The sequence below is a fragment of the Drosophila persimilis genome, unplaced genomic scaffold (assembly GCF_003286085.1).
Source record: "Drosophila persimilis strain 14011-0111.01,24,50 unplaced genomic scaffold, DperRS2 tig00000431-arrow-pilon, whole genome shotgun sequence".
Taxonomy (NCBI): Eukaryota; Metazoa; Arthropoda; class Insecta; order Diptera; family Drosophilidae; genus Drosophila; species Drosophila persimilis.
Window position 1 is genome coordinate 2,044,367 of NW_020825312.1, and position 12,941 is coordinate 2,057,307.

Genomic DNA, 12,941 nt, shown 5'->3' on the forward strand with positions numbered 1-12,941 from the left:
TGTGGCACACGCGAGGGCCGACACCGACACCGACACTGACACCGAGCCCGTCTGCGAGTGCGAGTGCGAGCGAGATGGTGTGGCACGAGAACCGGTTGCGTCATGGGAACAGGGGGGTGGGACGGTACTGGAGCAGCAGCTCACACAAAAAGTATCTGAACTGAACGAACTGCTGCTGTGACCATAAATAAAGTATCTGGCATTTGCGGTGGGCGAGAGCGAGATAGCAAGTGCCCGTCTGGGCCACGAATCGGCATTCGGCAGCAGCGGCAGCGACGGCGGCAGTTGTTGGCTGTTGGCTGCTCCGCTCTCTCGGGCGAGCTGCGAGTGCGAGCAGTGCGGCAGATATGGCCAGAGAGAGAACATGAAAAAATTAACTTAACAACTAGAAAAATGGCTGTTATTGCGTGTTGTTGTAAATGCCGATGTATGTATTTGTAGGCACTGTTGTTGCTGCTGCTGCTGCTGCTGCTGCTGTTGCAACGCTGCTACTTGCTGCTGCTCCGACTGTGACTGCTGCTGCTGCCGCTGCTGCCGCTGCCGTGGGTGTTGGTACCGTGTATTTGTTGCCATAAACAACACAACAACACGAAACGTCGCGACGTATGAAAGCAAAGTGTTTGCTCTTGCTCCTCCGCTCCGTGATCCACACCCCGCCCCGTCCCCCCGTCCGTGGTCTCCTCTCTCGGTGCTCGGTGCTCGATGAAATAAGAAAAGCTTGATGAACATGAACGAAACGAAAGTCGTGAAGAAGAGGTTGGGCCAACGCTGCTGCTGTTGTTGCTGCTGTTGCTGTTGCTGTTGCTGCTGTCGTTGCACGTAGTACGTAGTACACTGGCGATGGGTAATGTTTTATCATCTGCCACCGCCCGCTTCTCTCTCCCCCCTCTCCGCCCTCCTTTCTCGCTCTGCCACTGACCGCTTTGGCTGGCTGTTGCTGCTGGGATTGGTGGCATCTTTCGCGCTGCCGCAGCTGCTGCTGTCGCAGTCAACGTTGCTGTTGCCTCTGTCTCTGCTGCTGCTGCTGCTGCTGCTGCTACAACATACGCTCTTACATTTTATTATGTAGGTATTTGTTGTTGTTGCTTTTTTTTGTTCTGTTTTCTGTTTTTCTGTTTTTGCCTCTTTCCGTGGCGTTTCTTTAACTTTTTCTAATTAATTGAAACGCCACTCGAGAGGAGTGACGGCGCTGGTGCTGGTGCTGGTCCTGTGGCAGCTGAGAGAGCGAGAGCGAGAGCTGGTGTGAGAGTGAGAGTGAGAGCAGGATGGCTACAGCACTGACACGTCGTTTATAAGTCTGTATATCCATCCATTTACCCTCCCCCCCACCCCACCCCCTGACAAATGTAGTACCTATGTACTCAGATATAGCCGCCGCACTCGTACATAAATACAAATGGGATGTAGACTATATTCGAAAGCTACTTTGTCGTGGCTGGCAATCGGTGCCCCTGCCCCTTCCCGCCTCCCCTCGCCACCTTCATCCTGCGACGCGGTGTCGCACACGCAGTAAACAAAGTCTTACAACATTTGAATGAAGTCACTTTGTACGTACTCCTTCCCTAAGCCATTAACAACTAGTTTACCGATACTCATTTGTTGGTCGATCTCTTCCGATCACGAAAGATGGCTCTTGTGTGGGGTGGCACAGTGTGGCACATGCCCATGTGGCACATGCACTGGTAAAAGTAGATCACATGAATCACCACTCATCATATTTCATACAGATCATATATGGGATCCTTAAAAGATGAAATAATAAAATAAATAATATATTCACATTAATCAATCACAAATCAATCATGATAAAAGTTTTTTTTTTAGTGTCAAAGGCAAGTCAATGTATAAAATATTTATTGTGCCGTGTAGTGCCTTAAATATAAGTTTTTTTAAAACTTTTTTTTTTGTTGTTTTAATTTTATAGCAGGTATGTATTACAAATTAAAAATTAATAAAACTGTTGCATAAAATATAAGTAAAAATTTTAGCACTGGGGTAGAAGATCAAAAAAATAAACAAATTAAATGTATAATAAAATATAATAAAAATCACGACTAATGCCTTAAATATACTCTTTTTTTAGCAGTATTTTTTGTTGTTCCTCATTAAATAACAGGTATCAAAAATTAATAAATAAATCCTTTTATAAAAAAATAAATATATAAAAATGAAGCGTCTGGTGCGAAACGATATTTATACGGAAATACAGACGATATTTGGGTCAAATGTTGCCGCGAATAAATAAATGTACGCTTTGTGAGAGTATCTAAGCAATAAAGAATGTCCTGCAGATACTCTTTGGTGATCTTTTTTTTTTAAAGAATAGCTTAACCGATCATAGGTTTTTATTCTCAAAAACCGTCGGTGTAACCCACATCATCAGTAGATCTTCTCCGTTTCCAACATTCATATTATAGAATTCCTTATTACTTTTTTCAAGTAAAAGTCAGACGCAGTATCTCTTTCGGCACACGAGGATATAAATGATAATCATTTGGAGATCCTGCCAAATGAGAGAATGGGATCCCAGCAGAGTATCTTTCAACATTGTGCGGCCTTAATTGGCCCGCGAGCAAGCAACAAATTCAGATCACGTCAAGTCATTGGCGCGACTACAAAATTGCCGTCGCCTTCTCTTCTCCACGGGAGGACAACACCAGCCCAGCACAGCACAGCACAGCAGCTCCCCGGCCCGGCCCGGCCCGGCCATGACACTCGCAACCGCAGCCGCAGCTGGGGGCAGGCGGCTGGGAAGGGAAGGGAAGGGGGCGCGAGATTGGCCACCAGTCTTTTTCGGGCTCAGCCCCAAGGGGGGGCGGGCACACAGTCGCTTACTGGCGCTAAGAGGCCGTGGCAAGAGTGACAGAACAAGGGAGAGAGAGAGAGATAGACAGAGAGAGAGCGAGATGGATATGGCATGGAAAAGCATGCCCCAAAGGCCGCAAGCAAAAGCGGGAGGGCAAGATGATGCCGGAGTCGCCACCGTCGCCACTCTGCCTCTGGCTGTGGCTCTGCCGCTGCCATCCCAGACCCAGTCCCAGTCCCCAGTCCACAGTCCCACTCCCAGCCGCAGTCGTTAGTCGCAGTCGATCCAAATCCAGAAACAACGTCAGTCTTTGTTTAACGATTTTTATATTTCGAACACGAGATATATTTGTATCCTTTGTGTTTTTCGTGTTGCCACAGAGCAGCGTTGTATCTCTGTATGTTGTAGTTGTATTGATGAGGCAGCAGTGGCATCGGTGGCAGCTTTTGCCTGCCACTTCGCTTCGTATCTTTTCGCCTCGTCTCGCCCATACATACACGGACATATGTACATGTGTATGTAGCTACAATATGTACCTGTGTCCGTGTGTATCTTTCTTGTGCTTGCAACAGCAGCAGAAGTAGCAGCAGCAGCAGCAACAGCAGCAGCAGCAGCAGCGGCGACGGCAGCGACAGCAGCGCTCAGGTTGTTACTACAGAAGGATGGCATTTGTGTTTGTGCAGAGCCAATGACGATTGTGAGCTTTGAGCTCAACTTTCTCGGCACTTTTCACACAGTGTTCCCGTATCCGTATCTGCTGTATCTGTTGTATCTGTGTGTACGACTGTGTGTTGCATGAACGTGGACAAGGCAAGCGCGTGTAGCGGCAGGCAGAAGGCATCAGGCAGCGCCGTGTGTGCGTACGAGCGTGCGTCTACCATCGTCGACACGAATCTTAATCTAATAGATACAAATGAAAAGGTGCTTGGGTGCTCCGCTCTGGTGTAATCGCTTTGACTCGGCGGCGGAGCTTAGAGGAAGGGCTGAGTGGTGCCAAAGTGGTGGCTGCGGTCTGTTTCCTCCCCACCCCACCCCGCACCACCCCGCACCACCCCGCACCACCCACCACCCACCAAATCAAGTGGATTGGGTATTGATTTACTCGTATCTGCAGGCCTCCTTTCCCTCTCCTCCTCCCGCCTAAAACGATGGATTTCTCTTTGGGAAAAGTTGGCTGTGCAAAAGTTTTGATTGATTTTCTTAAAGGACTCTCCATTGCGAGTCCATTATTGAGATACAAATGATGGAGTTTGGATTGTGGATGCTGCGGATTGAATTGGAACATAGATACATGGCTGCATGGGGGGTGGGAGGAGCAACGCGGAAAATCTTGGTGTATCTTGGCGAAAACATAACTACAATCCGAGGATGTTGCAGGTTGCAAGTGGGCCAGAATGCAGCCAACCAGCTAACCGACCAACCAGCCATTAATGAAGCACCAGCAAGAAGCAACAATAACAAGCTGCAAGAAGGCAAAAACAACGTTGCAAAGGTGTGTTCTTCTTCTCTAGTATCTCTGTACGAGTATCTGTATCTGTGTCCGTGTCTGTGCCCGTTGCTAGTGTCTGTGCCTGGATCTGTGGCGTCTGTGTGTGTGTGTGTGTGTGTGTGTGCTTACACCTGGGGCAGGGTTTAATGCTGGAGTGTAACGACCAAACCAGATAGATACTGATGCTCTCTCTATGCTGGAGCACAGCCATCATCGACATGCGATGAACATGAAACAAGTTGTACACAGATAATCATAAATAAACGAGGCACCGGCGACGGGCGAGCGAGGAAAAACGAGCTACGTGAACGGGCTTAAAAGACAAGACAGGGACAGGACTATATCAGAAAGGAAAAGGAGAACGAGAGCTTTGGGAAGACACACAGAGATAGAGACAGAGAGGGACAGAGAGAGAGAGAGAGAGAGATAGAGAGAGAGAGAGAGAGAGAGAGAGAGAGAGAGAGTGAGAGAGAGAGAGAGACAAAGGGTGGCAAGTACGAAAGAGCAAGCACGAACACGAGCGCCAGAACTAGCGCCGGGTCTGTCCCGTCGCTGTGGTTCCCCCCATTGCCGAGCAGAGTTCGATTGGTAGCACAGGGGCACACGGCCGCAGAGCCACATCCACATCCACATCCACATCCCTGCTGGCTGGCAATCGTAGAAACACTGCGAGCCAGATAAAAAGATACTTTTGCACACGGCGACAGCTACACACGGTCCTGCGTCTCACTCACACGGCCACAGCGAATGGCAAAGGGGCTGTGCGGATGGAGATGGAGTTGGAGTTGGAGCTGGAGCTGGAGCTGGGGCTGTGGCAGGGGCACTTACAGAGCTCTGCCTGCCACTTGGCGGTTGAACACGAAAGTTCAATAGCTCTGAAATCCTTGGGGACCAGGGACCTGGGACCTGAGACCTGGAACCTGGGACTCCATCTCTCCGCTCGAAATCGAATCAATTTTGCTCGTAATTAGAAAAAGCGCTCATCAAAAATAATAAGGGTTAAGCTTAAAAGAATGACCAATTAGATCAAACTTTTGCACTTTTTTAGGGGCGAAAGAGCGTAATTAAATCTAAAAGAACCCAAACTTTTCTTTCCTTTCCCTTTTCCCATTTTCCCATTTTCCCTTTCTATTTCTGTTATATATTTTTTGTTTTGTTTTGTTTTGTTTTTTGGGAGGGGGCTTTCTGGTTGAGGGTTCCTGGTTCCTCGTTGCTCGTTCCTCGTTCCTGGCTGTGGTTGGGTGTACATGTAATAAATTTAATCATAAACCGAAATAAGCGCGTTTAACCACGCTATCTTTTTTATTTTATTCGTTCGTTTCGTTTTCGGAGATGGCCTCAATGGGCGCGTGCAGAGGCGGCGGCCGAAATTCGTCCGGAGTTGGGGAGTGGTACTACGTTAGTATTATCGTTGGAGTGGGGGAGTGGGGTTGGAGGAGAAAGTAGTCATGGGTTGGGCTAGCATTCGTTATGGTTAGCCTTCCGGGGCCATTCGCATAGATACACAAATACTCGTATCTGTTAGTGTGTGTGTGTGAGAGTGTCGACTCTGCATACTACTCCCATAGAGAGCCCCCAAAAAACAAAATGTAACTGATGTTTTTGTGTTTCTGCCGCATAGCGCCGTCTGTTGCCACCTCGGAAGCCTTCCTTCTCTGCCAGATTTCAATGTTGCTACTTCATTTTTATCGCGTTAAGAGAATATTGGACATGTGTGGTGCCTTCAACCCTCGTACTCCCTGACGCCCAGGCCCAGTCCCAGGCCCCGGCCCTGGCCCCGACCCACGGCTCGGCTCTCTGCGCGGCCATAAAACATTCAGCATTCTACATAGATTGTTACCGTTTGCAACTTTTCCTTTTGTACGAGTACGAGTACGGGTACGGGTACGGGTACGGGCACGGGTACGGGTATGTGCCTCTGGCTGTTTTATCGTTTTTTTGTTAGGCTCAAGTGTTTATCTTGGCTCCTTCATTTTCATTCCGACTGACTTTTCGCTCGTATCCGTAGCCCCGTTGCCCCGTATCTAGCAGTTGTTCGTGATGTTGCACTCACTCGCTGCTACATGCACAGGGCGTGGCTTATGGTCAGCGAAAATGTAAAAAAAATATCGTTCATGGGGTAAGCAGCGCAGTGCTGCGCGCAACTCTGTGTGGCAAGCTCGCTTAGGGGGTTGCAGGGTTGCAGGCAGGGCTGCCTCTGCCGCTACACTCGCTTACTGTGTAGCTGCCACAACAACCGCCGCCATGCCACACGGCAGAATTAGAAGAGGTTCGGCTCTGACGGTGCCAAAGGAACCAAAGGCACCAAAGGATTTCGTTTGTTCTCAAGGCAGCTGGGTACTATCCACACAAGTTCAATTACTTTTCTTTTATCAACATCTCTTCGAAATATTTGAGGTCTAAGGTACACATTGTAGATTTTATACAGTCTGCGAAATGTCACAGTAAAAAGAAACCCATCCACATTTCAATTAAGTATTCGGTTTGTAAAGGCAGACATGGGGAAATTAAATAGAATTTACTTTGATTTAAACATACATTTTGTAAAAAAGTCTTTAATACCCTGCATACTCGCTTCGCAAAACTATTTGATATTAAAGATAGATATTTAAATCAATTATTTCCTTTTATTATTAAAATGCAAGTGAAAAACAAACACACAAGCAATTCTTTTTACAATATCCTTTGTCCGAATGCAAATATTAAATTAAGCATTGTCCTCTAATGTAAGAAACCCAGGACAGAATGGACTTAAGAACTAGGTCTGCCGAATGGTCAACAGAATAATGTAGTTTCATCCTCACTTTCAGCTCCAAAGTACTTCACTTTCTGTGGATTAATTTGGATACTTCAGTTATCAAAACAACCGAAATTGATTGATACATTAACTTGTGAAGCGACTAGGTTTATCCAGAAGATAAGCCCGAAACCCCGATCCCCGGCCACCCCTCCACCACCCAAAGTCCTAAAGAAGTATCTCTGCTTTTAATAGACTGCCGAGAACTCTGCGCCAACGCCAATTGACAGCAGGCAGGCAGGATTTTAATTTCACATGTTGACTGCGGGACTCTGTTTATTTTATGAACTTTATTAACGCTCTTCGCACGTTAACGGCTTCACGCCGACCAGGCGGAAAACGGACGGGGGAATGGCGATGGAGAGGGGGAGGGGGAGGGGGATACCCGAGTCTAATATTAATAACAAGCTTGAACCTAATTCCTTATGATAAATGATATAAGTCAACAACCCTCCAGTCGCTCGCGATGCTCCCCCATTTGCGCTTCTGCCACTGGCACTGGCACTGCCACTGTGGCTGCCACAATCGTTGCTTGCCGCATTCGCTGCCGAAGGACGGACGGGCGGACGGAGAGACGGACGGGCGGACGGTCGGCCAGACAAGGAGAATTTCATTTACACGCGGCGGGATAATGTTCTGATGATGGCATGTTTTTTTGCATACAAAGTATGCAAACGCAAAGAAGCGGAAAATATTTATGAAATTGCCGCAGAACTGGCAACGCGAATGTCGTAAAAAGTTGGAAAATTAGATTTTTTCTGTGTTATACACAAGGCAGAGGACTTTCCACCCCCGAAATTCTCTCGGCAGATAACAATGCTTAGAGCCAGGAGCGTGGTGCGGGGGGCGAGGACAGACCAGAGACAGAGACAGAGACAGGAACAGAGATGGGGGGCCCTCGAAGAGAGAGATATATGTATACTTATGTATATACCACGTTTAATATTTGCCAACACTCAACTCCGGGCATAACAACTCAACTTGAGCGGAGGATTCACTGTCAAGCCAAAGTCCTCGAGGAGTTTATGGGGCGTTTGTTCACAAAAAAAAAGAAGAAAAAAAAAATAGCCCAACAATTTACTGCTCGACTTTTAAAGCTTCATTCGTTTCACTAGCGTTGATGCATTTCTTACAAGATAATTTCGATGGATTCGGATCTCCGATCGGGTTAACGCTGCCCTTCAGAGTACATTCGTGAATCGTTGGTTTTCCTAGCCAGGTGTATACTGTATACTGTACATACATATGTATACTCGTATTTGCAAGGCAGAATAATGTGGGATATTATCTTCGTCCAGACCACCATCGCAATCGCCATCACCATCACCATCATCAGCACCGCCGAGAGCGGACCCCAGGCAAACACTGCGTTTTATAATCCGATTAACTGCGGTGGGTAGCAGCGGCACACAATATTCATTCCGTGAATTTATGTAGACTCATAAATCGTTGTAGGGTGTTGGATTTGATTTTGAGCAGAATGGAAATATTTACCATAGACGTGAAACGCTCCCGAATATCCGTCTAATGGAGTTTTCATACAGAAAGTACATAATTTATAAACAGTCTGATAAAAGTACATAATATATGAGTACTCGCATACGTGCGACAAAACACACAAAATCTTCAACACCCATACCATCCTATATTCTTTATTCATTTTTGCTTACAATTTTTTATTACAATTTAATTAAACCTTGATTTTCAAATAGATTTTCTCCGAAAGTAGACGTGTTTTCTCTGACAATTTACCATTAATAGGAACATATTTGATTTGAATATATTTTAATAACACGATTAATGTTTTAAGATGTTTATTAAGATATAAATACTAATGATTATAAATTTATACTGAAATGTGCCTATACTTTGATTTTTTTAGGTTTATTTTGTTGCGTTTCTAATGGAAAGGATTTACTTTTAGCTCGGAATTTATTATAAACAAGTTTTGAGTCGTCGTCCGTGAAGGGGGAAGTATAACACTTATTTGAGGGGCTCTCGGCTTATCAAATTTAGTATCAATAATCATACACATGGAAATCAAATATTTTCATATTTAAATTAATGATTTTTCATATTTAGATGAAATATATTAAAAATATTTTAAAGTCTTTTATATTCAGATTAAATATGGGAAGTATTAAAAAAACTTCTTAAGAAATTTCTATGTTTAAATTAAATTTAACTGTATTTAATTTCCCTGTATTTATGAGTAAGGCTTGTTTCTTTTTCCAATGCCGTTTTTCTCCGAGTGGAGATACTCGCATCATACATATACATTTTTAATCGAAATACAGGATTCTATGGATAAGCGGTAGACAAATTTTGGGCTATTGGAAGCTGGGAATTGTGGTTGAAGCTCCAACAATCCGCAGATGTGCTTCGGAAATAAATTGGTACCTGAAAAGTTCGTGGTTTAATCAAATATGAATGAGTCCAATAACTAGCCGTCATTACACTTTCTGATTGGTGATATGTCTGTGCTGGGCTGTGCCGTGCTTGTGGAGTACAATCGAGCACTACAATCCTCTGGCCATTCTCGTGAGGCGTTACTTTTGTTTAATTTAGCAAACAGTCGTTTATCACCTCACATACTCGTATTTGCCTTCACTTATCGGTTTGGGTTTGAGTTCGGGTTTGGGTTTGGGTCTGGGTTTGGTTTGGTTTGGGCCGTGTGTTACGTTACCGAAGAGCACACTCTGTGCTGTGCCTGTGCCTGGCACTGGTTGCAGTGTTAGTTCTGGGCACACGAGGCTACGTATTGGTGGGCCTGCTTTCAAAGGTAAATAGAGTTCGAAGTGACAATGGCATCTGTCTGCCGATTGTCTTGTTGTCTCCAGTGCGCGCAAAGCCCTTCTTTTAGCAGCCCCTGTCTGTGAGCAGCAGCCTCTGTTTCAGAGGCTTTTGCCTGAAATTTCGTTTCCCCCGTAGCTCCGGCGACGCATCGCATTCCCATTCGCTCTCGCACTCGCACTCGCTCTCGCTCTCAGCTATTTAACGTGTTTTCATAATTGATTGCTAAACTGTTTTGTTTAGACCTCTGCATATATTTTTATGCAAATAATTACGAACGAGCACATAATGGGTTGCTGTTGTGGCCTTTTGCTTTTCTGTTGCTGTTGCTCTGGATCGTTGGCTCTGGTGGCTCTGGTGGCACTGGTGGCATTGGTGGCTCCGATGTTGGTGCTGGAGCGCATACCAGAGGCATTGGGATGGTTTCTCGGACTGGGGTTGGCTGGGGTCTTGAATGCATGCTCGATGCTCGCTTTGTTTGCGAACATTTGGTTTTGTCATTAAAATATTTTCGGTTTTGTTCAGATTTAGCCGCAGTCCTTTTGCACGTCCCCATAACATTGTACTTTTTACTTGTTCCTTTTTCCCCATATCACGCGAGTATGAACACATGCATATATTTTACTCTTTTTTTCGTTGTTGTTTTTCTTTCCTTTTGCCAGCGCCAACTTTTTGGCGCTCTTCTATTTTCATTTCAAACAGAGCCTGAGTTTAATTATGCCCCGGCCTGGCTCGGCTCGGGTATATTTTTGTCTCGTTTCACTTTTTGTTTAATGATTAACAATAACGCCGCAGCAGAGGAGTCTTTCAGAGACACATCGGGAGACTGTCAGGATATGCGCCATTCGCCATTCGCCGGATGCCCGATGCCCGATGCCCGTGGTACGAGTACGTATGCATATTCATATTAAAAAAGTTTCTAACAATAAGCTATTATCTATGCATATTACATATTATACTGCAGCTGCCACTGACGCTCCTTTGCTAAAGGACCCTGCAAGTAAACCCTTTTTCAGATAAAATATTAATTCAGAGCTACTTTAATGGAAGGCAGCAAAAAGAGTTGTCTATACGAACTGCCATAGACAGAAATTACCAATATAAGTACTTTGACATGTCCTATAGTATGTACCTTGCTAGTCGAAAGAATTCCCTTCTGCTGGCCACGCAAGGGAATGTCCTCTAACGGATTCCGCATTCAATCTGTACAAGTTCCCCGAGGAGCAGGAGCAGGAGAAGGAGAAGCCGCTTACAATAATTAAAAAGTTGCAAATTTAAGTATTAACTCTGCGAATGCGCAAATATGGCCAGACCCTAAGCGGATTTCGCATTAACTGCAGACAATCGGCAAAACAAACTGTCCGTCGGACAAACACTCCGCCTGGATATGTATCCCTTCTCATGCAGTGCGGACAGGGACAGGGACAGGGACAGGGACAGGGCCTGAGATAGAGAGAAAGAGAGATGGAATGCCAGAACAGATGGAAATTAGAATGGGCGAAAACTGGCAAAAGAGACATCACTAGCAACATTGCAATTATTAAACGGATGAAAACAAACAATGTCGAACAAAGGAAGTGACAGTGACAGCCGGCGAATAATGGTCGGCCGTCCGGAGATACAAAGGGCGAGAGGATTTGGATGAAAATGGGAAAATCTCGGATATTGTCCGACGACACTGGTGAAAACCAAACCCATGAAATGAGCAAATTTTTAATCTTCTCCGATCGGTGTGAACAGCACCAAGCACAGAATTTGACTAATAGAATTATTCCAGAGCCACAGGTTCTTGCCGATTCAATGAACTACATATACTACATATCCTTATGGAATGGTGTTATATATATCATTTGATTTATTTTGATTGAAGATATGCTGTTCCATTATAAAGAATTATCCCTTTACTCGACTTTATTCCTCCACATTTGATGAAAAAATACATTTTTTACTGCGTCAAACGGCGCAAAAAGGACAATCTCACAGCTCTTTATCCTTCCTGTCGTCTGCGCTGGCAACATGTGTCTCTGTTATAGTTGAATTATGTCCTTAATAGGATTAAAGTATTTGCCAGTTGTTTTGACCTTTTTATCGCCGGCTGCCGATACAGGAATTCCGCACAACTCATGATTGTTCCTTTGTCCCTTCGCTCGCTCTTTCGCTCGCTCTTTCGCTTGCCTTTTCGTTTTTCCATCAAAGGAGCAGCAGCCTTGATTTTCGGTGAATGTACTGTATGGCCCCCTTTAATCTAATTAGTGCGGAAAAATTGAACAGCACTGTTAACTAACGTCAACAATGACAACGCCCATAGAGCCGATCCGATCCGAGCTGAGCCGCACGTATCCGGCGGACTGCGGCAGACTCCGATGTCATTGACGTGACGAAGCCAATCGCATTTCAAAATCCGGAACGCATTACGGAGTTCGAGTCAGCGCAAGCAGAAATGAGTGTGCGGCCTATTCGATTGGATTGTGCAACAGCGAGGGCCTCGCAGGATGCAGACAGAAGGATGCTCGTTAATGTTGGCATCGATTCGCTTGAGTCGGAACAGGAGCGGAGCGTGAGATAAGCCCCGGGCGACTGGCTACTTTTCAGCCATTTACACCAGCACTATCACGCTTATTAATAAACGTAGAAGGGCAAAAATACTCGTACACGTGCACGTACGTCTACCAAATATTGATCTTAATGATTGATTTTTGTGGTTACTTTGCTTTTCGTCTCACTGTCAATATATGTATCTGGATAGCTCTTGGTTGTGTATGATTTGGTTAAGGTTTTGCTAAGTAGAGCTGGACTTTTTCCCGATTTCAAGACTAAATATAGGCATTTTCATGCCAAGGAACATTAAAAGCCTATACAAACAGTTTTCCATATACCTACTGTTTATTTATTCAAAGTTTACTAAGTTCAAAAGAGTGTTGATAAATAGTTCTTTCGCAAAGTCTCTCTAATATATTGAACTATCTAAAGAAAATCCCAGAAAATGTACCCAATCTCGGCGAACGGTACACTCGGATTTTTTTAAACTCTTTTTAACCCCGGAATTTGGTAAGGCA